This window comes from Protopterus annectens, chromosome 15.part0 (assembly GCF_019279795.1).
Source record: "Protopterus annectens isolate FY-2018-M chromosome 15.part0, PAN1.0, whole genome shotgun sequence".
In the NCBI taxonomy this organism is placed as follows: domain Eukaryota; kingdom Metazoa; phylum Chordata; order Ceratodontiformes; family Protopteridae; genus Protopterus; species Protopterus annectens.
The window spans coordinates 95,289,293-95,315,479 of record NC_056749.1 but is presented as its reverse complement, the minus strand read 5'-3'; the positions used below and the strand labels follow the sequence as shown (position 1 = coordinate 95,315,479).

Genomic DNA, 26,187 nt, shown 5'->3' with positions numbered 1-26,187 from the left:
CGTCCCATCTGACAGACTGTGTACAGCTGCAGAGGTTAGTATAAAACCAGTTATCTCGTAGTTGTCAAAGCTTGTAGAGGAGAAGTGAGTTAGATACAGTATCAGACACATCTGAGAGGCCCAGAAATAGGGGGGAGACAGGGTTATCCATGTTTCTTTATGTAAATGGGACCAGAAGCTATGTTGTGTGGGGGATGTAAGAGTTTGTCTAGCAGACAATTTAGGATTTGATGATGACTATGTCCTCCTAGTATTTTAGAGAGTAGAGGGAGTATTGCAATAGGCAATAGTTTGAAACATCCATGGAGGTTCTTCCCTTATGTATTGGCATAATGTAAGGGTTTTTCCATATAGCTGGAAAATAAGATTCTTGTAAGGATCAGTTAAGCCTCTCTGCAGGTGTAGAGGAATAAATCCCTGATTACGGACTCACCAATCCAGGTACAATTAATGGTTTGTGACAGGGAAGGGACGGGCATGCTCATCCCAGGTGAGTGGACACTCCTTGCTACGCTCCCTAAGGGACATGATCCAAAAAAGGAAGTTGCCCTTGGATATAAGCTGTGAGCGTGGTGGGTGGGGAAAGGGAAGTGAGTAAGTCATAACCCCCCCCACACACACACACACACACACACACACACACAAGACAGAAGCTCAGACAAACTGAGTTCTCAGGATCCACAACTGACCCCAGCAAAAAAAAAAAGAAAAACAGAATAAGTATGGGGGTTGGAGAGCAATTGTTATATCTGGCATGGATGTTGAGTACTGGCAGCCAGGATTGTAGCAATGAGGTCCGAGAAGGCATGAAAATAATTCTTGTAAGAACCCATTGATTGTATATAGAGGTTGGGTAGCATATTGTAGCTGCTCCTAATTTAAGATATTCTGCAGGAACATTAAATCATGAGGTGCTCATTGAACTTGCAAATTATGGTGACATTAGTTTCAGTGGAAAGAGGGTTTGCGTGGGCTTGGTAGCTGGCTTTAGGAGATAGTTTATAGTAGGCCAGAACCATATGGGATTATGGAAGTATGTTATCTATGCTGTTGTATATATTGTTTTCATCTGAAAGAACCTGCTTTTTAGTGAGATTTCTTAGGTATCAGTAGTTTGGGTAATTGTTTTTTTTTTCTGTTTGTTTACTTGTTTGTTTTGTATTTGTGTCATCCAGTCATTATCCCTAGTTTTCATTAATTGTTTTTTTTTTCATTTTAGCCGGGATGCAGTTATTACTTCGACCTGCTTGTTTCACAGAGGTGTCTTTTGGTTACAAGCTTGTAGAAAGGCGATACTGAAATATGAGACAGTATCATTTAGTGGGAAGGTTTTAAGTGATGTCCAGCTGCAGTGTTTCAGGATCTCAGTGAAAGTGTCTTTGTTGAAGTTGATAAGGTTTCTTACAGAGTTTAGCTGCTGGTCCTTGGCCATCTTTAGCACATCTCTGATTATATATGTTGGATGGTGCAGCTAAGAGTATCAGGGAGGATTTCGGCCTGGTTTAATTTTGGGAGTTAGTGGACACCATGCATTCCAAAGTGACAACTTTGCCACAGATTTTATCATATCTTGTTGGCCATTTAATTACTTGGGTTAGACTGAACAGATTTATATTAAAGTGGAAGCTATTAGTATTCAGATCAAGATAGTCTATGGTGAAGTCCCCATAAAGAAGTATATTTTCAAATGTATTAACATTGCTTCTGTTTGGAGGTATATATGCATCTATTATGCACATAGGCTTATATGACTTTAATTTAAGATGGCTTGCCATTAGTTCTTCAGAATCACATTTTTATTTGTTTTTTTTTTCTGGGTATATTGGTATTTTAGAGTGCTAAAGAACATGACCGCTACCCCTCCCGTACATCTAATGGTTTGATAATTTCTTATTATGTTATATCCTGGTGAGTGTACTTCTTTATCTTTGGTAGAGGATTTTGGTGGGCTTGAATCCTGGCAAAAAGTTCACTCCTTTTAATGCAGACTGTGTGCATTTATGTTATACATCATAAAGCTTCAGTGAGCTACTTAACAGGGTTTTGTTTGTTGTCTTTTAGAGTGTCCATGGATGCAAGGATTTTAATGGGGAAATGCGTTGTTAGTTAATACAGATAGGTAGGGTTTTGACTGCTGTTTGTCATGGAAGGTCTGGGTTTGGGTATATGCCATCACATATTGTCAGTTCTTGGTGCAATATAGGTGTTTGGTTGATCAGATAATCACTTTTTGAGTCACGCATGAGATTTATTATAGTGGTCTTCTTGTTTTAGGAGGATGCATTTTTTTAAGAGTAAATTGTGAGAGTTGTAGAGGGAGGAGCAGATCTGGTGGGTATAGTTGTCAAGTGTAGCTGTGAGATCAGAAACGGTAGCCTTTGTATGGAGTTGAAAGTCTTCTGACAGCTGATAGCATGCATTAAAGTGGAGTGTATGGCTAAGAGATAAGGTAGCATATTGTATGTGAAGTATGTAGAGCTGATGTTTTGGTTTTGGAAATTATAGGAGGTTGGTTATGTTAGTGAGCTGAAGATCTGTTTGTAGAGGGGTTTTCTAGTGAAGAGTGGTGTTGAAGTTAATTAGAATTAAAATCAGTGTGGAGGTAATAATTTTATTGTGGCTGGTCAAAGAGTATGTTAAAAGGTTGAATTGGAGGTGATTTTGAACAGGATGACTAGTGACTGGCTAGTTGAACAGTTAGGAAATGGTTACATATAAACATAATGATGTTATGGTAGGGCCAATAGAGTATGGTAAGGGATCGATGCACTGCTGAGTGTAGAGAGGCAGTCAAGAGCAGGTTACCCTTCGCCTAGAGACCATGAATGATTGTGACTTTAGATGTCAGCCTCTACAGTCTCTAGTACTACCTATGTGAGACTACATCTGCACTCACAGAGGGCTGGGGGGGGGGGGGGACAGCCAACCTGATTAAAACTGGCATTGTATTTTTTCATCCATTTTTAATCTTGTTTAAACAGCTTACTTATGTACTGTCATACTATTTCCCTTTGGTTTTCTTTCCAAGTTCCTTTACTTTCTCTCGATAGTCCTGTTTGGAACTATATCTATCCTAGAAGAGACTAAAACTGGCATTGCTTTTTTCCCCTCATGTCACCTAAACAGCTTGCATATTTATTGCCCACTATGTTCACGTGTTTCCCTTTGGTTTTGTTTCAGAGTTCCTTTCCAGTCTCTGTCATTACCTGTATGAGATGACATCCATGTTAATAGAGGGTAGGATCAGAGGTAAAGCTTCAGTGTAATAAATAATCTGATTACAACTGCAGTTTTTGTTTTTTTCTCCCCTTTTAATGTTACCCAAAGAGCTTGCATATGTTCTGTCCTTGCATTATTTGCCTTTGGTTTTGTTTCAGAGACATTTTCCTCTCTCCAGCTCTACCTGTGCAAAGTTGCATCATGTTAGAAGAGGGCTGGATGGAGACTTTGTAATGGTTGATCTCAACAGCATGCATGTTTCCCTGCTCCACCTTAGTAATGCATGATAACTCTAGCCCTAACCTTGCCCCTAAACTTAACTGTACACATTACCTTATAAAAAACATTTTTGTAACACTACCACCACATAAGACATCTTGGACATTCCCCACACACATACATACAAATAGAAGACTAAATCTAACTGCTACCTTAACCCTAACCTGCAAAGACTTGCACACACAATATATCTATCCCCTGACCTAACTCTTGCTCTAAACCTGACCTACTATAACCACTCGCAGATGGAGTAAGTCTATCACCTTATCCAATCCTTAATCTAAACCTAACCCGCACACACACATTTGCAGATACACTATGACACCTAATACTGATCCATTTACCTTTGTCAACAAAACATACATTCACTAAAAACAAAGTTTGGTCACTTCACCGTTTGCACAAAGTGCACTGCACTTCATAGGGAACATACATGAGAACAATTTGTGGGCACAGCATGCTGCCACAGGGCCAAAGGTGTTGCTGTGGCATCTAATCATTTCACTAGTGACATCAAATGCAGATTATATGTAAAGGCAAAGTAAGAGCAGGAGCAGCTGTGCAGCTCTAGTGGCAGAACAGGATGTTATTAATGTGCAAAGGAAGCAGAATTAAGTGTACTGGAAATGTAGGCAGCACAAGAGATTGCTGCTGACATGAGTGGTGCTTTCTGTGCATGTCAGATGTAAGAACATAAAATGCTGGAATAAGGATACACAGATAGTTCCAATTCCAGTTGTAATATGAGCAAATGGACCAATAAAAAAGAATCTTCAAATGTATTTACAGATGCATTTGAAGAAATTCAACACAGTCAGTGACAGGGCTCACAGCACTGTGACAACCTCAGTGCATGCTACGTTAGGATAGAACAACACTGTGCTAGTCAAGCCCACAGTGCACACAAGACAGCAACTTTTATAAGAGAGTACACAGATGTAAGCCACACTCAACATACTCACACAAAGCCAGGACATGAACTGAAGTACATACTCACACAGAGCCAGGACAAGCTAATGGACATACAAAAAGCCAGGCATGAAGTGATATGCATACAACAGCCAGATACACATCCAGCACACTGACCGATGCGCGCAGACACACACACACACACACACACACACACACACACACACACACACACACACACACACACACACACTCTCTCTCACACACACACACACACACACACACACACACACACACACACACACCTTCTTATGCTGAGGCACTTAAACCTTCCCAAACCTCAAAAGCCTCTTAAGACATCCATTGACAACATCTATTCTCAGCAATCGCAAAAGCATACACCTAAAGAAAAATCTAACACCACACACAAGCCTACACCCAGTATTCTCCAAAAACAAAGGCCATAAGACAAGCAAACACTTTACCTAAAACTCTTGTCATAGGGGCTTTTATTGTATGACACACAGATGTCCCACTCAACAGGCTTGACAAGGAAAGATAATGGTTAGTTGGCTGTCTGGAGCCAGGATCCATAATACCATGCACACACACTCAAGTCACTGCATCACACGTAATAATACAGTTCTATCATAGTCCATGTGGGTGTAAATGACCTGAGATGTATCTCACCGGACTATATGAAAAGAAACATTATGGATTTCTGTGAATACGAGTCACAGACAGGTATGTGCCTTGCAGTGAACAGCATTTATCCTTTACCAAGGATGATGCCACAGTATGAACAGAAAACAATTGTGTTTTAAAACTGGCTTGGTTTTTGGTGTCACTCCTGAGGAATCTAATATCTATCAGCATAGGAGGATGTGTTTAATGGACTATGTTGCCCCTTGAAATTCCTTCCAGCATACTCCCCAACTATCAACAGGGAGCGGGTCCTGGTGATGCTCACTATGGCCAAAAACACTGCTTCTGTGGGCATCGACAATACCCCGGCTGTCTACTAAACGGCCTAAAATATGGCCTAGTGGGACCATTTGAGGCACTCTTCAACTATTGCCTCAAAAACAGGTGACATGCCAGTTGAATGGAGAACTGCAACAGTCATCGCACTTCATAAGGGTAGAGCATCAACGGACCCCAGGAGCTACAGACTTATTAGTCTGACAAGTCTAATATGCAAAGCCATGGAACAAATTATCATGCAAATGATCAACAAGGACATTGGTAACCTACAGACACTGGACCCATCCCAGTTTGGCTTTGTCAAAGGAAAGTCTTGCCTACTTAACCTGCTAAACTTCTTTGAAAGGGTCACCAAGACTATGCATGAGGGGAAAATGGTGTATACAGCCTACCTTGAACTGACCAAGCTGTTTGACACAATACCCACTCAGGTATTATTGACAAACTCTCAGAACTAGGCATAAATCCATACATGACTCTCTGTTTTTTCTCTGGCTCATGGATTGGACCTAAGAAGTCACACATAGCCAACACATAGTCAGATGGGTGCAATTTGCCTCCTAGTGAGCCAGTGCTGTCTTTCTGTACATATTTGCCTGTCCTTTGCTCTCTTCTCCTGTCTATATTTTAAATCTGCAAAATAGTTTGAACCATAATCAGTACACACATTCAGGGCACAGATCATTGCAGTGAAATCTGTAATAATTCAAAGTGGATAGATACCAAGGAGTTCAGTGGTCCCTGCTCCTTCCTCCCCACAAATGCCAACTGTGGTTGGGGTCCCTCTGTGGCAAGTCAGACCAGTTATTCTGACACTGGCCCCCAGTACAAGGGTATGCCAGAGTCAGTAGATAAATCATGGCTGATTGAGACACAGATGTGGGACTGTGCTATCTTCACTTTAACCTCCCTACACAGGTGATGCACATACTTTAGGACATGTCCCAGATACACTCATGTTCTTCCACTTGCCCCATACTCCCATTGTTACCAGCAAACATTTTTATTATTCTTCGATAATTCTCAGACAGGTAGGCAAACTGTTTTTTGGTTACCAGACCTAAAGATCACACTGCAAATGGCACATTGGGTATATTCATATGCTACATCTTTTCTGAAAGAGCCACCACTGGGTTTAGTTATCTGTCATGAGAAATGCATAATACGACAACTGATCCACGATTCTGTAAGCGTTATCAGTTCAGAGGTCTGCCAGAAGACAAACTGTGTTTCATCATAAGAGTCATGAGTGCATGTTTGCAATGGGCACTGAATTCTCTACCATGGCTCAAATGAAACTAGGGATGCATCAGAGAGGGCACAAATTGGCACATGCAATGTGAACGGAACAGTGTGCACAGTGGAAATGAGGGATGTACTGCATCAGAGAGGGCACAAACCGGCACATGCAATGTGAATGGAACAGTGTGCACAGTGGAAATGAAGGATGTACTGCATCAGAGTTGGCACAAATTGGCACATGCAATGTGAATAGAACAGTGTGCACAGTGGAAATGAGGGATGTACTGCAGCAGAGGGGGCACAAATTGGCACATGCAATGTGAATGGAACAGTGTGCACAGTGGAAATGAAGGATGTACTGCATCAGAGAGTGCACAAATCGGCACATGCAATGTGAATGGAACAGTGTGCACAGTGGAAATGAGGGATGTACTGCATCAGAGAGGGCACAAATCGGCACATGCAATGTGAATGGAACAGTGTGCACAGTGGAAATGAGGGATGTACTGCAGCAGAGAGGGCACAAATCGGCACATGCAATGTGAATGGAACAGTGTGCACAATGGAAATGAGGGATGTGCTGCAGCAGAGAGGGCACAAATTGGCACATGCAATGTGAATGGAACAGTGTGCACAATGGAAATAAGGGATGTACTGCAGCAGAGAGGGCATACATCGGCACATGCAGCGTGAACGGAACAGTGTGCAAAATGGAAATGAGGGATGTACTGCAGCAGAGAGGGCACAAATCAGCACATGCAATGTGAATGGAACAGTGTGCACCGTGGAAATGAGGGATTTACTGCAGCAGATGTGGCTTGAATGTGCAGATGACAGGTGCATGGCATAGTGCAGATTGATGGGGAAATGATGGTCAGACTGTGGCAGATGTGAGATGAGCCGATACATGACCCAGATGAAGCACACTATATGGAGGCCCCAAGAGAAATCAGTAATGTGCAGCATCAAAGGCCAAAAACAAATGTATAGATCCCTGCTGTCGACATCCATTCTCTTCTTCCTTGTACAACTCACTGTTATACGCATTAGGTAACTGTATGTGTAAACACAATTTTATATCTGCTCAGTGACCTAATTCTAAATTGGATGGGCCATCTCCTCAACAAACTTAATCAGTTTTCTTCCTTAGTCAAGGTGCCCAACTAATGCATTCCCTTTCACACCACAGAAAAAAATCCCAGACTGAGAAACTCTAAATAGAAATCTTACAACATACACGTGACAATTCTTGAATGTGTACCAAATACACTCACTAGTCCATCTTCTCAAGCTAGTCCTTCAATAAAAAAACAAGCAAAATGTGAATAGAACCAAACTAAGAATGCAGACAAATAAACCAAGAACATTCATATTGGAGAACACCAGACATACAGTTTAGTGCTTTTGTCTGTACTGTATTAGACTTGTTGAGAACAGTGAGCACACTTCAGTAATACACAATTTGTATAGTACAATAAAATCTTCCTTAATTAGAGTTACCTGATGCTTTTGCATCTCATTTTACTTCAGCAAACACTTAATGCTGAGTGTGTGGTGGAGATTTAGCATCTAAGTTTATCTGTCAAATGAAATACTTCTTTTCCAATAATGTATCCAAGTCCCCACAGCCAGTGTTTCTTGAGCAAAATCTATAACAAAAAATAAACTTTTTAAAAGTTTTTACATTCTAAAGAATGTTTGTAACATTCAATGTTCCATTTTCAATGCCACTTCACTGAAAGCTCACTTGACTGAAAGCTCACTTGGTCGAAGTTCATTTGGTCGAAAATGGAATATAGCCCTTGCCCCACTGCAGCGCAAACCTGGAGTGAGAATATTAAATAAGGGGGGGTGGGGGGCATAGCCCCCCCACATTATGCCAGTAGTTTTTACTAAAGATATATATATCAATGCATTTCTAATGGATATACCATCTTATAATAGTGAATACATTAAAATTATGCGTGGGGCTATACCCCCCACACCCCTCATTGTGGGGGGCTGTGCCCCCCCCACACTCCCCCTTATTTAATATTCTCACTCCAGGGTTGCACTGTAGTGGGGCAGGGGCTATATTCCATTGTCGACCAAGTGAGCTTTCAGTCAAGTGAGCTTTCAGTGAAGTGCAATGCCTGGTATCATTTTCGACTAAGTGTAATTCGACCAAATGTATGGAATCCATATACATTATATATATATATATATATATATATATATATATATATATATATATATATATATATATATATGTATATACACACTCACACACACACATACTGTATCTATATATATATATATATATATATATACACACACACACACATATATATATATTTATACACATACACACACACACACACACACACACACACACATACTGTATATATATATATATATATATATATATATATATATATATATATATATGTATATATATATATATATATATTATATGGGTCTACTTTCTTTGATCGAAATACCATTATTTTGAACAAAGAAAGTACAACCTTACTTTCGCAAAATTGTGAATTCCGGTTGAGCGAACCATCAATCTTAATAAAACAGACCACTGCAGTGGGGATAAGGAAATATACCTGTTTCCCCACTGTAGTGCAATCTCAGAGTTAGTATAGTTAATGTAGTGGGGGTGCAGGGGAGTTTAAATAGTTATCTTTTATTTTAACTGCCGGTTCGTTGAAACGGAATTTGCGAAAGTGCACTTTCATTGAAGTGCACTTTTGCTAAAGTAAGGTCATACTTTCTTTGTTCGAAATAATGGTATTTCGATCAAAGAAAGTAGACCTATATATATATATATATATATATATATATATATATATATATATATATATATATATATTCTCAGCACATTATATCATTAATGGTAATGAGTTCCACATGGTCAAAAAAAGAGTTTTTAATTAACATTCTTGTCTTTGGTTGATTAATTGGTAAATTCTTATTCCAGGTGGAGACAGTATGATTGATATAGGAATTTCATCAATCAAGCATTTTAATACCAGTATTAAGTCACCTCTTAGTAATCTATACTTGATGGAATATAGGGATGGATGTTCAAGCTTCCTTCAATATGTCATATTTGACAGCCATGTTAACGGCCTCAATAATATCTGCTAAATAAATTCCAGTTTCTTCCGTCATGAAGAAGTGAGCATGCAGAAGGAGCTACAATATTTTCACACTGTGCTAATCGGAGGTAGGGCACTGAGCAAACTGATCTGTGATATATAACATTAAGTATTGTGTTTTTTGCTTATTTTTACATGTTATTTATAACAGTTTTATTATCTGCTGCATAGTTTTCTAGCTAGTTTCACTGTGTGTGAGGTATTAACTAGAAATTTTCTACAATTGTTAAGCATCTGTTTGGGTTTGTTTCTTCTGATTTCCTGCTAAGGAGTGTATCATATAACTTAATTGTTTACAGTTAAAAGCATTCTCTAGAGTCTCCTTGCTCCTTTATCTGTTTAAACATTTCTGCAGTTTTTTTCTACCTAAGCAGTGTGGGTAGTTGTAGCATTGTCCATATTCAGGCTTGTGTTTTGGGCCTAGTTGTTTGTTGGTAGAGGCTGTGTGCCTGAGCACATGTTCCAGGCCATCTTAGTTTAGCCAAAGCCAGTATAGCATTTCAGTGAGAGTGAAGTGTTTATGGTCATTGGCTGATTGGGGTTACTTGGACTATGGCTTGGAGTAAGCACCTCATTCGTTCTTTCAAGGATTTTTTTAAAGTGGTTTCAGGTTTCAACTTTGTTACTTAAGAAGTTAACTTGTGAGTGTTTCTGCCATTTCACACTGAGCTAATCGGAGGAAGAGCACTGAGCAAACTGATCTGTGATATATAACATTAAGTATCCTGTTTTTTGCTTATTTTTACATGCTATTTATAGCACTTTTATTGTCTGCTGCATACTTTTCTAGCTAGTTTCACTGTGTGTGAGATATTAACTAGAACTTTTCTACACTTGTTAAGCATCTATTTGGGTTTGCTCTGCTTTTTGTTTCCCACCCTTCCCCCTATTGGTATCTTGTTCTTATACTTGGAGGCTTTGCAGTTGCCCGCCCCTACTGTAAATTTGATCTGGGACACTCCTCCCAGTCTAGTGTCATTACCTCATTGTACCTAATACAGGGAGAACATTTGAGAAGGCCAACCCACTTAGTTTCTTAACCTTGAATTATCTTCTGTTCCTCCTTTCTCCCTTTCCACTTTACCAAAAAAAAATATCCTGCCTTTCCTGTAAGTAGTCTAGTCCAGATACAGATTTGCTGTAACCAAGACTGTTTGTAAGTTTCTGAGACCCCAATCTTTTCTGTGCTGAAGGGAAGCCTTCTAGCTTATCAGTGGGAGTGGTAAGCACTAGGTAGCTTATCTAAAAAAAAAAAACATGTTATGCATCACCACATAGCTAGGGTTAAAGTATTCCCAGCACAATAAAGTCTGTTCTTTGAATTTTCCCTTAGAACTAGCCAGTTTTAGTTTTAGCAATCACATCTGTTTCTTTTAGCTTAGCACTTGTTCAGAACTCATCGTAAGCACTAAATAAGCTACACATTACTACAGCACTCAACTTTTCTCACTTGTGTAGAGGAAAACAGTTTCTAGTACTTAATAAATAAGCACCTATCCAGGCATCTCTAAGGGTCAGCTCCCGGTGTTTTCTCCTGTCAAACCTGATGAATCTGGGCATCTTGGGGCAATGTAGCAATTGCCTCATGTACACAGACTACCCTCTCCTCCTACCACCCAACACTACAGCCTGTAAGAGATGCATTTACATAGCCAAACTGAAAGCAAAGCTCTCTTCACCCAAGACTGGACTAGACATTCAGGAGGAGAAGGTAAACACTTGCATCACAACACACTCATCACATAGTCCCTCAAAACCTACACCAGCAAAACAAATGCATAGAAACATAAAACACACACCTACATTCACAAAGGCTCTCAATAAAAATCTGCCCAAGCAACAGGGACCTCACAAACAGAAATGCAAGCAACCTCCACTCCCCCAACAAAACCCAAATTACACATAGCCCACGAACTCAGTGTGCCAGTCATCCACAGACGATAAGGCATAACAACACTCTAGTCATAGGTGACTCTATAGTCAGGCACACTGATGTTCCACTCACCAGGCTAAACAAGGAGAAAGTTACTGTCAGCTGCCTGTCAGGAGCCAGGATTCACCACATAATGCACGCACTCAGGTCACTCCACAACAAGTACAAATATGACTCTGTCATTGTCCATGTTGGTGTGACTGACCTGAGACGTACCTCCCTGGACTATATGAAAAGAGACATGGAGGAGCCTTCTGATCTTGTAGCCCAGGCAGGTTTGACCCTAGCCCTGAGTAGCATCCTGCCATCACCCAGAATGATATTACAGTAATGACTGACTTCAACAATTGGCTAAGCTTCTGGTGTCATTCTAAGGGGATCCAGTATCTGTCTGCCTGGGATGACATGATGACATGATCGACAGACCACGATGCTTTGCCAGAGATGGCCTGCACCTGTCACCCTTGGGATTCTGGATACTGGCTAAAGCTCTTGCCACCCATATAGTGACTTTTTTACACAAGGTTCAAATGACAAATTCACCACTGTAACAGGTACAAGCAAGCAAAATCTGAGGGTAATGCTATTCAATGCTAGATGTCTAAACCTCAAAATGCACTCACTTGAGGCACTCCTTAAAATGGAGAACATCGACATCTGTGTAGTGACAGAGACCTGGTTCAATTCTCCAGAGAGCACCCTTGCATTACCAGGCTATAATTCACACCACACCTTTCGGCCACGTAACCTGGCCCAAAGCACTAAAGGCAGAGGCGTGTCCATATTCATTAAGGATATCCACACCTCCAGGCTAGTTGCTCATCATAATGCATCTGAGATTATCCAAGTGCAACTAACTCTGGGCAAGACCGCAATCCAAATTTTAGCTTGCTACAGATCCCCCACCATGCCCCAGCATTCCCACTCCTCATTTCTTGATACACTGGAAAATATTAGGGTACAACCTAACATCCTAATAATGGACAAATTCAACTACCCCACCATTAACTGGAAAAACTACTCATGTACTAACTCTTTTGCTCAACGTTTTCTGGAATTCATAAATTCCAATGCCTTGGATCAACTTATCCACACCTTCACCCAGGGGCAGCTATATCCTAGACCTGGTCATTACTAAAATGGGCAGTCAGTGTTCCACACCAGAGGTCAGTTCCTCGTTGGTCAGATCTGACCACAAGCTAATCACCCTAGACATCTACATCCCACCCCCCATTAAGGAAACCACCGTAAAACATTTCTCCAAAGCCAACTTCACGCTTCTTAAGACAGCAGTGGCAAACTTCACGACACCCATGCAGATGGACAGTAGAGGTACGACTGCTGAATCCTACACAAATGCACTTTATAAGCATTTACACGAGTGCATGGATCATGCAATCCAAACAGAACCAAGATGCTATCCTCCAAAAAAGGAAGCCAATATGGTGGTCTCCTGCCATAAACAAACTGTACAACAAAAGAAAGAATCTGTTGCAAAAAAAGAGTAAAATCCCATGATTGGAGGAACTTTCTGGTCAGCCTCAGTAAGAAGCTAAGATCCTTCATAAAATCCTCCAAAGCTAGTTACAAAAACAAAATTGCCACTGATTCTAAAGACAACCACAAAGCATTCTATAGCTATGTCAAGAATCTCAATGGCAACACTCAGATCTGTTCTGAGTTACAGCACAATGGCACTAAATATACAGAACCAACTGATATTGCCAACATCCTGGCAGATAGGTTCAGTGCTAACTTTACCCCCCTCTCATCCCCCAAAGGGCCCATCTCTATACCAGAAGAATACAAAGTTCCTGTAATCATGGCTGCGCAGTCAACAACACACTCCCCAAAGCCAAGAACACAGCATCCATGGGACTTGACAACATCCCAGCCTGCATTCTACACAAACTACAGAACAAACTGGCACCCCACCTAAGTACGATGTTCAATCATAGCCTTACCTCTGGCTTTGTGCCCACTGAATGGCGCACAGTGACAGTCGTCCCACTCCACAAAGGGAGAGCCATCACAGACCCTGGGAACTACCACCCCATTAGCCTGACGAGCCCGGTCTGCAAGGCTATGGAATGTATCATCATGGAACTTATAAACAATGACATTGGTAATCTCTAGACTATGGACCCACCCAGTTTGGGTTTGTAAAAAGTAGATCATGTCTCCTAAACCTGATAGACTTCTTTGAAGCAGTCACCAAAGTCGTATATGAGGGTAAGGTGGTTCACACAGTCTATCTAGATCTTGCCAAGGCTTTTGACACCATCCCCCACTGTGGAATTATAGATAAACTCACTAAACTAGGTATAAATCCCTATGTCACAAGATGGGTTGTCAACTGGCTCACTGACAGAACCTACACTGTGAAAGTAGCAGACTCCAAATCCAACTTCAGACCAGTAACAAGTGGAGTACCACAGGGTTCAGTCCTGGGTCCTCTCCTGTTTGGTATCTACTTCTCTGAAGTACAGGCTAACACAGAAGGTCTTTGGCTAATGAAGTTCGCAGATGACTGCAAACTAGGAGCCATAATCAAAACTCCAAACGATGTGGACATCCTACAAAAAGGCCTCACTGAGACAGATGCCTGTTGTCAAAGCCATGGCCTCAAGCTCAATGCCAAAAAGTGCATTGTCATTCCTTTTGGTAAAAACTCTGTACCCATTATGATTCAGGTTGATTAACTCCACGCTTGCTACATTCTGTAGTGTGCACTTGTCCTTGTGTTTTAAGTCATATAGTGGGTGCATGCATGTTTTTTCTTTGGTTAATAATTCCTACTTTGTCATTAATGTTTAGAACTATAATACAGGGACTAAATATGTAACTGTAAGTAAGTCATTTTTTGCCTTAGTAATATATGTATAATAAATTTATTGAAGTAAATTGCATTTTATACTGTAAAACAATCCTGGATATTAAGCAGAGATATTTTAATTGCAACATTGGGAGGAGAGTCTTATTAATAGAGGCTGTTTATACTGGTGATGTTAAATGTAAGACTTTACTTTTCCATATCTATAACGAATCTGGGATTATACTGTAGCAATACAACAGCTGCATATAAGCAGTTTAATGCTGTGATCTTGAACTGTTGAGGGGGAGTTGTGGAAGTGCGCTGAGTATATATATATATATATATATATATATATATATATATATATATATATATATGTGTGTGTGTGTGTGTGTGTGTGTGTGTGTGTGTGTGTGTGTGTGTGTGTGTGTGTGTGTGTGTGTGTGTGAATTATGTTGGTTTCTCTGGTGTTTTGTAGGTGTAGGTGTAGGCTAATGCTCTTGGTTTATGCTGCAGACAAGGGAAAAGTTTCCTTAATTTTTCTAAGCAAGCAGACTAGAAAATAAAAATATGTAAAATGTTAGTTTCCCAGTATTTGAGAAGAACTACTTCCAGCATTTGTAAAACTATTAACTGTTTTTCTCTCTGCCTACAGATGAAGCCAGTCTGTCCAGAGGTGAAGGCAATTAATCAGGAAATGACTGAACAATAATCTCTGAGGTGTTTGTATGAAAAACACCATACTGAGTACTTAAAGGGGAACTGGCATACAGTTCAAATAAAATAAATGAAGTATGAGACATTGAAGGGAATATTTTTGAAAGCAGATGTATTTCTATCAGTATTTAGCACTTCAGTATAAAATAGAATAGAAAATCAAATGCCAAACAGGTTGTCAGCACACATACACACTTCCCACACTAAATAAGGACATGAGGCATAAACCTACATATGAGGAGGTACTCACTAGGGGTTCCTATTATATGATAGAATGCTAGAAATAGCGAATGATCTATAATGATCTATAATCAAACCCAAATGCATGAAACCACAAAATGTTGAAGGAATGGATCAGCGAATTTATTCCTGGGGAAAACATTTTCTGATCCCCCAAAACATATGCAGGAAACACAAAGTAGGGGGCTTTTCCCCCCACACTCCCCGATGTGGGGGGCTGTGCCCCCCACACTTCCCCACCTTAAATATACCAACTCCAAGATCCCAGCACATGGAAGAAAACATTAAAGTCTGGAGAATGGCTCGGCAAATTTTTCCCCTGGGAAAAAAATCGCTGATCCATTCCTTTGATATTCTGCGGTTTCGTGCATTTGGGTTTGACAAATGAGCATTCGCTATTTCTAGTGTTCGATCATGTAATAGGAACCCCCTCACTAGTAACTTACCAAACGATCAGATTCCTCCCAAATGAAAACCACTTACACACATAACGATGCAAAAAGCAACCACAACACATAATAAGACACACACAAGTGTCTTAACAAATTAGCCCATAAGGCATAACTCCATAAAACCTAATGTATTGGTCATAGGTGACTCCATTGTGAGACACACAAGATGTTCCACTCACCAGGCTGGATAAGGAGCGGGATAAGGTTAGCTCCCTGCAGGTGCTAGAATCCATCAAATCACTCAAGCACTCAAGTCACTCCACTACAAGTACCGGTATGACTCCGTCATAGTCCATGTGGGCATGAATGACTGGAGATGTACCTCAATGGACTACATGACTGAGATTTCAGATTATGTGTCACAGGCAGGTATTATTTATTTATTTATTTATTAACATTTGTTGATTGGGAAAGCCCACTGGGTCAGAGACCCATTTTCAGTGGAGGCCCAGGGAGAAAAGCTCACATAGAAATAAAGATTTTAATACAAAGTGTAACAGCATAAAATAATAATTTAAGTGGGTATTGACAAAATTACAGTAGCTAAATGGTTAATGCTGTAAAACAAAAAATAATAAAAGTACAAAAAGATGTGTAATAAAATAAAGCTACAGAACACTTTGAAGTGAAACATCAATTACAATATTGTGAAATATAAAATAAAGATTTTAGTTTTTTTTTTTTTTTTAGAAGTTGTAGTCATAAAGAGGAGTAGTACAATAGAAGAAATGGGTAGAGACTGCATAAGTATATTATAGTGTTTATGGTGGTTCACATACAATTAAACAGGAGCAGAGAAGGTTATTAAGGCAGTGCCATAAGCCTAGCATTCTAAAGGATGATGCTACAATACAGACAAAAAATGAGTCCAACATCACAGGCTGCGTTTAACACAAACTTCAGAATGTACTGGCACTCCACTTAAACACCATGTTCAATAATAGCCTCACATCAGGCTTTGTGCCCACTGAATGGCACACAGCAACAGTTATCCCACTCCACATAGTGGGCGCCACCACTGATCCTGGGAACTATCGACCTATTGGCCTGACGAGCCTGGTCTGCAAGGCCATGGAATGTATCATCATGGAACTCATAAACAAATACATTGGTAACCTCCAAACTCTGGATCCCACCCGTTCGGGTTTGTGAAAGGCAGATGATGCCTCCTGAACCCGATCGACTTCTTTGAGGCAGTCACCAAAGCCGTGGATGAGGGTAAGGTGGTTCACACAGCCTATCTTGACCTCGCCAAGGCTTTCGACACCATCCCCCATTCTGGAATTATAGCTAAACTCACTAAACTAGGTATAAATCCATACTTCACATGATGGGTTGCCAACTGGCTCACTGACAGAACCCAAACTGTAAAAGTTGCAGACTCCAAATCTGACCTCAAAGCAGTGACAAGTGGAGTACCACAGGGTTCAGTCCTGGGACCTCTCCTGTTTGGTATCTACTTCTCTGAAGTACAGGCTAACACAGAAGGTTTCTGGCTAATGAAGTTCACAGATGACTGCAAACTAGGAGCCATAGTCAAGTCCCCAAATGATGTGGACATCATACAGAAGGGCCTCACTGAGACAGATGCCTGGTGTCAGAGCCATGGCCTCAAGCTCAATGCCAAAAAGTGCAGTGTCATCCCCTTTGGTAAAAACTCTGTACCCATGAACTACCACATAGGCAGCAATCTACTTAACACCGAATGTGTGATAAGAGACCTTGGGATCCAGGTGGACAGTAGTCTCTCCTTTGATAGTCACTTCGCCACAGTAGTCAGGAAGTCCTTCTACGTGGCACACCTCATCATAAAAGGGTTCTCATCTAGGAAAAAAGAGGTCATTGTTCCCCTGTACTCGTCACTCATTAGACCCATTATAGAGTACAATGCCCCTTTTGGAATGTACCTCACAAGACATCTGCAGCAGCTGGAAAGGCCACAGAAGCACCTCACAAAGAGGATTACTGGCCTCAAACAAATGCCCTACACTGACTGCCTCAAAAAACTCCAGTTTTACTCCATAGCATATCACCTACTCCGAGGTGATCTCTGCCTAACATATAAAGCTATGTCAAACCCAGAGATGTTGGACATGCTGCAGCTAAAGAAATCCCAACCCCTCTGAGCTACATGCTCTAGGGACCTAAACCTTGTCACCACAATAAACAGGACATGCTGGAGGGATAGATTCCTGTCCCAGAGACTTCCTATATTCTGGAACAAGCTACCCATCTATGTCAAGCAAAGTTCTTAATTAGCACTCTTAAAGAAAAATCTTGATGAGTGGATGGGAAATAGGAAATACACCCTGGGGATCACTTCTGTATCTCTGCTGGACAGTGGCACAGGAAAATAACTTTCTTGAGTGGCGTAAGCTATGGAACCTTGCTGGCTATGCTTATGTAAGCCCTTGGGCCAACAGCCTAGTACCTACCTATGAACATATGAACCACAGTTAAGGCAACGAAACAACCATGGAACACACTCTGGTTAAAAAAACATGCAAACGTTTTATTAACCAATGTGCATGGTAAGCACTTTCACTATGAACTTCATGAGACTGCACAGAACATTTCTGGAAGCACAAATGTGTAACATTATCAATTAGGCAAACATTCAATAAAAACATGTTCCCATTCAGAATATTTAACCACTTAAAGGCACCATTCACTTTATACCCATCCTTAACTGAAAAACAGGCTGAGCAACCATAATATATTCATATACAATATTTAAAACAATTAAAATGTACATTGACATATAAACATAAAAATGCACAACCATGAACATAAAAATAGACATATGAAAAAATACATATCATTATATTAGATGTCAATCTCCTTGATTTTAAAAGGGGTTTCAGTGAGGATCTCTCATTTAGTCCCTTACGTCTGTCCCTCCCTGAGTCTCAAGATCCATTTAACCTCCATACTCTCTGTATAATTTCTGATGCCACCATCTCATATGGAGGGTAGGATTCGATCTACAACCATAAACTTGAATTTATGCATGTTTCCTTCTAAATTAATGTGTTTAGACAAAGTATTGCTATTAGACTTAATTATTATATTATAAATATGCTGTCTAATTCTCTCTCTCAGTGCCCTATCAGTTTTACCAATGTAGAACCATGTACACATACAACAATATGCCAGATAAACCACGTGTTCAGTACAGTGAATCTGAAAGACTGACTGGTATCGGGGTGAACAAAAGTCCCTGTGCTATCTATATACTCACAGAAATTACAATGCCCACAGGCTACTGTAGTCAGGTCTATCCTTCTCATTCTGTTAGGGGTGTTGTTTGTATTGTTACATAACATTCTCTTCAGATTAGGCTTGTTCTTATACCTGAAGGTGGGAGTATCACCTACAATGTCTCTAACCTTAGGATATACCATTAAAACTCCCCAATGATTCCTGATAATCTCTAAGATGTCCTCACTGTCGGTGGTATAGACAATAGGAATTTTCATGGTGGTCGGTATACCTAAGTCCCGTTCCCTTTTACTGTATCTTCCTCTGGATGAAAAATAGGGACTGGCCCTCCCATTCCTCAGGGTCTCAAAATCCTCTATCAATCTCAGACCGATTATAACCTTGTTCTTGAAACGTATGTCTTAAATCTGTAAGTTCCAGATGGAACCCTTCATCTGGGGCATTAAGCCTAGATATCCTCATGCCTTGTCCTTTAATGACATTATTAAAAACATATTCTTGATGTACACTGCACCTATGTAGAAGGGTATTTCTATGACATTTCTTATGGAATATTCCCGTGTGGACATGTCCATTATTTGACTTCCTGATACATACATCTAGATATTTAATGGTATCAGCAGAGTATGTCATGATAAATTTCAGGTACTCTGTCAATCCATCAATACTATCAAAGAAAGAAATGAGTTCTTCCATTACCTGTCCAAACCAAAAAGACATTGCACACAAAACGTCTGAAAAATGGAACAAACCATTTATACATGTCAATCTAGAAGAGAACGTCTTCTTTCCAAAACGCTAGAAACATGTTGGCATAGCTATCAGCACATGAAGTGCCCATAGATATGCCATCCCATTGTAAGTAGCATTTATCATCAAAAATAAAGACATTATTCTCAAGGATAACTTCTAAAAATAGGCAGATCCTGTCTATAAATTCTTCATACTGACTGTGTCTAGTTAAATACTATTTCACATAATCTATACCAATACCATTTGGTATGATGATAAAAAGTGACTGGACATCCAGTGTGACAAAAATGAATTCACTACTTTCACCATAACCATCAGTAAACTCAAACAAATCAACTAAAAATTGTTGAATGTCTCGAAATATGGGGGGGGGGGGTTGTCTGGGATGGGCCGTAAGAACTTCTCAACATAAAGAGGGAAGGGTTCAGTACATCATCCTCTGCCAACTACTATGGGTCTCATAGGTGGTCTCGACCCATCTTTGTGTATTTTAGGTAGTCCCTGAATAACAGGTATTAGAGGTTGTTCTACTTTCAAAAATGTATATAAGTCAAATGTGAGTTGGTTGGATTTCCACATATCTTCTAACATATTCTTAATCCTGGTACACAGTGTGCCTACTTCATCAAAACTAATGACAGAATAAACGCTCACATTACCCATTTACCAATGTAGAACGATGTACATGTACAACAATATGCCAAATAAACCACATGTTCAGTTCCACAATCATTCAGTCTGAAAGACTGACTGGTATCGGGGTGAACAAAAGTCACTGCACTATCTATATACTCACAGAAATTATAATGCCCACAGGCTACTGTATTCATGTCTATCCTTCTCATTCTATTAGGTGTGTTGTTTGTACTGTTACATGACATTCTCTTCAGATGAGGTTTACTCTTGTACCTGAAGTTGGGAGTATCACTTACAATGTTTCTAACCTTAGGATCTACTGTCAGAACTCCCCAATGCTTCCTGACAATCTCTAAGATGTCATTACTGTCAGTGGTAATAGAAAGTACAGTTGTGTACACTTACCATAAATGTAGATGTTTGGGTGTATTCACTGTTGCAGTCAACACATTTGGGTTATCCCTGCCAAGGTAGCCCTTGGCTGGCCTGAATACCAGTGACTTAGTATTTCTGCGTTGGTTGCTGTCACTTGAAGACTGCAATCAGGTCATCAGTAGTATAAAGTAAGGCAGCTAACGCCATTACATCAGTTTTTCTTGCCCTAACCTGTCAGGAACCCTCAAGTAGGAGGCCAGGTACAGGTGGACAAAAACCCCACCAGTGGAAAATAAATACCAATATGCCCCTTGTTAGGAAAGGAGAACAGCAAGTTAGAATGGTAATAAAAGGAGAAAGAGAAGAAAGGGGGATGGAGGGGTGTCAAAGGAAAAACTATACTTTAAAAATTATCAAAACACGGTAGGTTCAGGTTAAGGCACTTTAATCTTGCAGCAAGGAGACAAAAACGTGCTAATACAGTTTGTCTAACCAGAAACAGGAAATGCATTCATTTTTATAGGTTATCAAATTAATCATGTCCTACCATGCTGACGTAATGGAATACCACCTTTTGGTCATCATCTGCTGACCATCTTTCCCATGATTTTCTGCTGATTTAAACAATTTTTATGTGAAACATCCTGAGAAAAACAACATGACCTTGGTTACTTTCAGTTAGATACTTGTTATGTTACATTCAAGATACTATAGCTAAATTGAACACAATGCTAGCATTTCATTTCTCTAATAAGCCTTTGTCTAACTTATCTCTAAACTACTGCAGCTGCAGAGGTTCCCATCCTCTGAACAAGGCTGTCTGTCTGGAATCATTACATTTATTCAATGGTATATTGTCGATTCATATGCTTCTGACCTAGCAGATTAACACCTGCTTCTCAAGTACATTTCCACAAGGCATAAACAAGAATATTGCTGTGCTAGCAGTTACTAGGTCAGAGGGCAACTTGCAAGTTTCAGTAAGCATGCTGCAGTTTCAATAAGGATTATTTTTGGTCTCATATGAAACTCAATTTATATAAATCACAGTGCATAAGAAATAGAATGAAAACCATATTAAAAACACTTGATTATTAATTTGTCATTAAGCATACACATATTAATACATATTTTTCTAACATCTCCCTCCTGTTAATACTTTTTATTCTATTTTCAAAAAAGGATAAACAGTTTGCTTCTTTTCCTAACCTCTTCTGTTTAGGATTTGCAGTTAAGAAAGTCATTTAGTTTAAACTTTTATGAAAGCGTCTCACATTCTAGCAGCTCTTCAAATTCAGTACTTTGATACATAGTTTCAGATACGGATATACCTATGAATTCCTTAATTAATTTCTTCATGTAGGGGATTCCGCAACAAATACAAGCTCCTATTAGGAGTAAACCTACCCCAATAGCAATCAGTATGTTCATAAAGATGGAACCCCACCCCCAAAGGCATTCTGAAAAAACTCGTTCAGAGGGTTTGGGCCTGGTTTGGTCATGGCCGACACTTGCTGTATCACCTCGAGATGATTGTTTATCTCATGCTGGTGGTCAGGGATGAACGCACAGCATTCTTCTCTGATCAAAGTGCAAGTTCCGCCTCTCACCGCTAGGGTGAAGTCAAGAGCCATTCGGTTTTGAAGCACTACAGTTTTCATGGCATTCAGTTCATCAGTTATCAGTTCAAGGGCAGAAAAAGTTGCATTACTCATTATTTCGAGAAGTATAGACAGTTTTCGCAGTTTCCATATTGATTTGACTCCGCCATACATGGTTGATATATCTGCCCAGGATATAATAGCATCGCTCAAGTCCATGTGCACAAGTTTGGTTCCCACATTATGATGGTCTTTCCACCCTGCTTCGATTCGTCCCACTGGATTCTCCGGTTTCTTAACAGTCTTTTTGGTTACGTCTCGAGTTTTTCGAATACTCCCTTGAGGCAAGGCTGCAGTGTGTCGGATGGCCGGAACCAGGTATCACAAAAAACAACTGCCAGACCAATTCTCAGGTAACCATTTATATGCCTTTTTCCCACATACAAAATAACAGTCCTCTACTTTTGTCATTACTTTGTTACGAAATGACTGCCCTGCATGAAACATTTTCTTATCTATCACTGATAACTGTTTGAAAAGTACAGGATTGTGCTGTACCTGATCAAGAGTTTTATGCATAGATTTCAAAAATGAGTCATAATCTGTACTACAAGATCCACTCAAATCATTTGGTTTTCTATAACATTTGTACTGTACAGTAACATTACATTTACTCCACCCAACTTGGATGGAGTCATTTTTATAAAAACATACAATTCCTTTTTGTGTCACAGGCAAATACAATGCTACCTTATCTTGTGCTTTAATGGCAACTGTGTCAAAACCCAGATTTTCCCAGGTCTCATTGACCCCTAGGGGGATAGCAGTCATTAACAAACCCCCGTATGCTGTTGGTATGGCGGTACAGACCCAGCAGTTCGAAACATTGAAAGTCTCTGCGTATACACATGTAATTGCCTGATAAGTGTTAAAGTTCGGATGCCAGTCTATGTTTGGTTCATTACATCTAATCAGTTCAACCTTTGTGGCAGGAAAAAAGTATGGCCACAGCAAAAGGAATAGTGTGATCAATATTGCAACAAAAACAATCGAACAAGTTTTTTGAAATTGTTCAGTGTTTCTACTCACTCTGTATCTGGCCATTTTGTTCTTGTTGTGCAACAGTAACAAAGTTTTTGTCCAGTTTTTAACCAGTTTACAGTGTGTCAAATGGATCCAAGAAGCTTGTTCCGCGATTTTGACTGCGGTGGGTGTTGACAGCAGTACCTGGTACGGACCTTCCCACTTCAGAGAGCTCCAATTCTTCCGTTTCGTAATCTTCACCCAAACCCAAGTGCCTGGGGCTACTGGTGTTTCCGATTTCGGTTGCTCTTTATCTGAAACAGAATTTAACTGCAAAAGTTTGTTATTCAAAAATCTCCTCATATATCCTGCAAGTGAACTGTCAGCCTCCTGCTCTGTAGACATGAGAGGTTTCCACTGAGGTGTATAATATGCCCTCCCAAACAAAGTTTCAAAAGGAGTTAATCCCTTTACATTTGGAACAGTTCTCATACTCAACAGTGCTAAAGGCAAACAGTGCACCCAATTTTTCTGTGTTTCTTCTATCAATTTCCTAAGTCTATTCTTCAGTACCCTATTATGTCGCTCTACTAGCTCTGCAGATTGGGGGTGATATGCACAGTGATTCTTTAACGATATTTCGAAGTAACCACTAAGTTGCTGGATTGTTTGGTTCATGAAATGTGTCCCGTTATCACTATAAATCTTTTCCGGTATCCCAAATCTGGGTATAATTTCTTTAACAAGGACCTTTGCAACCATAGCTGCATCTGGGTTTTTAGTTGGAAACACTTCTACCCATTTGGAAAACATATCTATAATAACAAGGCAGTATTTCTTATTCTCATATTTATTCAATTCTATGAAGTCCATACAAATAGTATGGAATGGATATGGTGGTGTTGGAAAATTCCCTCGCTTAGGCTTCAATGCCCCTTGTGCATGATGCTTGTTACAAACATGGCATACTGCACAAAATTTTTTTGTATAGTTTGTAAACCCATAGGTTGTAAACACTCGATTCACTAACTGTACCATCCCCCCTGTTGAGACATGGCTCTGCCCATGGCTCAACAACGCTGCATATCTAAATAAATTAGATGGCAAAATCGTTTTCTTTTCCTTGGAGATGTACAGTCCCTTTTTGAGGATTGCTCCTCGTTTTATCCACTTTTGTTTCTCAAGATTTGTAGTAAGTGTCTGCATTGTTTTCAACATTTCTAAATCTAAAGTCTCTGAGGTTTGTAATTCCTCACTCAAAAGAAAAGTTTCTATGGCTGAAGCTGTCTGCTTTGCAGCTGTATCAGCCCGTGCATTACCTTTTGAAATTCTATCCTGTTGTTTTGTATGAGCTACGCATTTGCAAATAGCTACTTTCTTAGGTAACTGAATTGAATCTAACAAGTCTAAAATAAGTTGTGCATGATTAATCGGTTTACCAGTAGATGTTATCATTCCTCTATTTTTCCACTGTTGCGCAAAAACATGTACAGTAGAAAAAGCATACTGGCTGTCAGTATAAATGTTCACTTTCTTACCTTTTGCTAAGGTACATGCCCTCATTAAGGCAATCAATTCTGCTGCTTGTGCAGATAAGTTGTGTGGCAATGATTTTGCTTCTAAAGTTTCAGTATCAGAAACAACTGCATACCCCACTAGGTTCTGTCCTGTAGGACCCCTCCTGCATGAGCCATCCACATAGCATGTCACCTCGGCATCATCCAAGGGAACATCTGTAAGGTCTTGTCTAGGTAGTGTCTTTTGCTCAATCTCCTGCAGGCAGCAGTATGGTTTGCCATCTACAGGGGTTGGAAGCAAAGTTGACGGATTCAAAGTTGTGCATTGTTCAATTGTCATATGAGGTTGGCCCAACAGAATGGTCATACAGAAAAGATGCCTAGCTGGAGAAAGATATGCTACTTTTTCTTGCAGTAAAATGATTGCGACTGCATGAGGCACTATCAATGTGAGAGGGTGGAATAATACTACTGAGGCTGATGCCTGCACTGCCATTGCAACTGCAACTACTGCTTGTACACAGTGGGGCAAAGACCACGCCACTGGATCTAACTGTGATGAATAATAAGCTATGGGGCGTTGTTTGTCCCCATGTTGCTGTGCCAACACTGATGTTATATAACCTTGCTTGCAATCTACAGTTTGAATAAACTGCTTGTTATAGTTTGGTAATCCTAAAACTATGGATGATGCTATCAATTGTTTCAGCTTACAGAAAGCTGCTTCTGCTTCCGGTGTCCATTGTAATAAATCCTGTGCAGCCATCGGCTTTTTAAATATTAAATCAGCCAGTGGAGCAGATTCCAAAGCATAGTTTGGTATCCAACTCCGACAAAAATTAGTAGTTCCCAGGAAGGACATAATTTCCTTCTTGGTAGTTGGTCTAGGTGCTTGTAAAATTGCTGTTTTTCTGTCTTCATCTAATATTCTACCTTCTTTGGATATTACATATCCTAAGTATTTAACTTGTTTTCTCCAAAGCTGTAACTTGTCTTTGTTTATTTGTGACCTTGAGTAGCTAAGAATTGTAACAAAGCTATCGTGTATTCTTTGCATTCTTGCTGGGTGGGGGCTGCCAGCAGAATGTCGTTTACATAAAGTAGAATCTGACTACCTTTCG

At 40.0% G+C, this 26,187-nt stretch overlaps 1 protein-coding gene across 1 annotated transcript in view; it reads left to right on the top strand.

Moving 5' to 3' along the window:
* LOC122789795 (adhesion G protein-coupled receptor E3-like) overlaps positions 1–26,187 on the top strand; it is a 1,074,489-nt gene that overhangs the window by 515,114 nt on the left and 533,188 nt on the right. The gene's annotated exons all lie outside the window — the stretch shown is intronic.